Below are 1,666 nucleotides of genomic sequence, written 5' to 3'. Positions count from 1 at the left end.
TCTCTCTTCAGGTTCTTGATTCAAAGTTTACTTTAAGGAGCTACAATAAATATATATTTAGGATAAAGCTAAAGTAATAACACATATATTTATTATATCTATTTATTACATATATTTAGGACAAAGCTGGAGTAAACTATGCATACATAACATGCTCCTCCCCTGCCCCTCATGATTATTTGGATGTCTACTAGTTTATAAGGACTCAAACCCTGCAAAATTTCAACATAATAATTAAGTATTTAATAATTTAATAATCAAAAGTTAGGTCCTTGCCATGTGTAGGGAACCAAATTTTCTTTCTCTGTGACCTCTTCGGTTCTGCCTCTTTAATAACTTAGGACAGAAATTGTTCATCACTTCTTAGGCACTAAGAACGCTAGAAGACGGTCCTTTATAGCCATTTTTTGCAATAGGAAAATATTGTACCTCACTAAATAGAGAACTAAATTCTAAGATCCCAGCATGACTGTTTTCTATCTTCTCTCAACTGCATTATTTATAATCACAATTTGAATTTAGCCTAACCAAAGTTTTATCAACAATTTTCAAAAGCACTTATTTATTTGTTTTCAACACGGTCACTTCTTACATCACTAAACCTCCTCTCGTCATCACATACATAGTATCATCGATGTTGCACCAAACGTTGTATTTTTCAGCATTCCTGCAAAGACATCAGATTTTATTATTGTATCATTTGCAAGAGATAATTCATGAAATATAAGTGTGTGTATTAAGGGAGGCCTGGCTATTATGGCATCGAGTTAGCATATAAGACTGATTCAGTCAGTTCTTCATGTGACTTCAGTTCACGTCAGATAGGGAGCAGCTCTGAAGTACCTACACGTGATTAGCCTCGCGTGGAGACGTTCGGACACAGCCCTCCAGTTCCGACTTCTGACCGCGAAACCGTTCCTCATATACGGCACAATTTCCTAGGTTGGTGACACTATCTCATGCCCACAGACTAGAAATTCAATCCGGAACCTAAGAAACCTTTCCTATCAGAACTGACACATGCACTCCCACAGAAAGCCTAACTTTTTAATAAACACATTTCGTATTTAGGAGAGGGTTACATAAAAATTTCATAATCAGACTGACATGCTCTGGAAGTTATCACAACCTGAAGGGCGTTCCACTTTTAAGGTTATCCCCCTACACACCGCCTGTTGCTTCGGTAGTGACACGGGTGCCCTCGGGGCAGCACCTCGGGGATGTGACAGCCCGGCACCCTCCTGCCATTGATCCACGTCCGGCCTAGGCCAGGATACAACCCAAACCAAAGCAAAAGGCCCAACTGGGCATGCCCTAAGCTCGCCCCGCCACTGCCGGCCAGCTTTCACCCAGGCTACCCAAGCCCAGCTGCACTTCCACAGCTCCGATCACTTTGCCCGGCACGCCCAGGATTTATAGACTTTCTCCCGCCCCTTTCCCCAACCGCTTGCGCAGGCCTCCGGCCCCTCCCCGACCCCTCCCCGGCGCTCTGTTGGGCGGCCGCGGCCGGGGCGGTGCCCGCGCTGCTGCCCGCCGCCACCATGAGCTGCGCCGCGCTGCTGGGGCCGCGGGGGTCGCGGCTCCTGGGGGCCGCTGCCCGCCCGCCCCGATGGAGCCGCCGGCGCAGCGCGGGCTGCGAGCCCCCGGCGGGCGCCGCCGTGCGCAT

The sequence above is a fragment of the Neopelma chrysocephalum genome, unplaced genomic scaffold (assembly GCF_003984885.1).
Source record: "Neopelma chrysocephalum unplaced genomic scaffold, ASM398488v2 Primary Assembly neopelma1_42b, whole genome shotgun sequence".
Lineage (NCBI taxonomy): Eukaryota > Metazoa > Chordata > Aves > Passeriformes > Pipridae > Neopelma > Neopelma chrysocephalum.
This window is presented reverse-complemented; position numbering follows the sequence as displayed.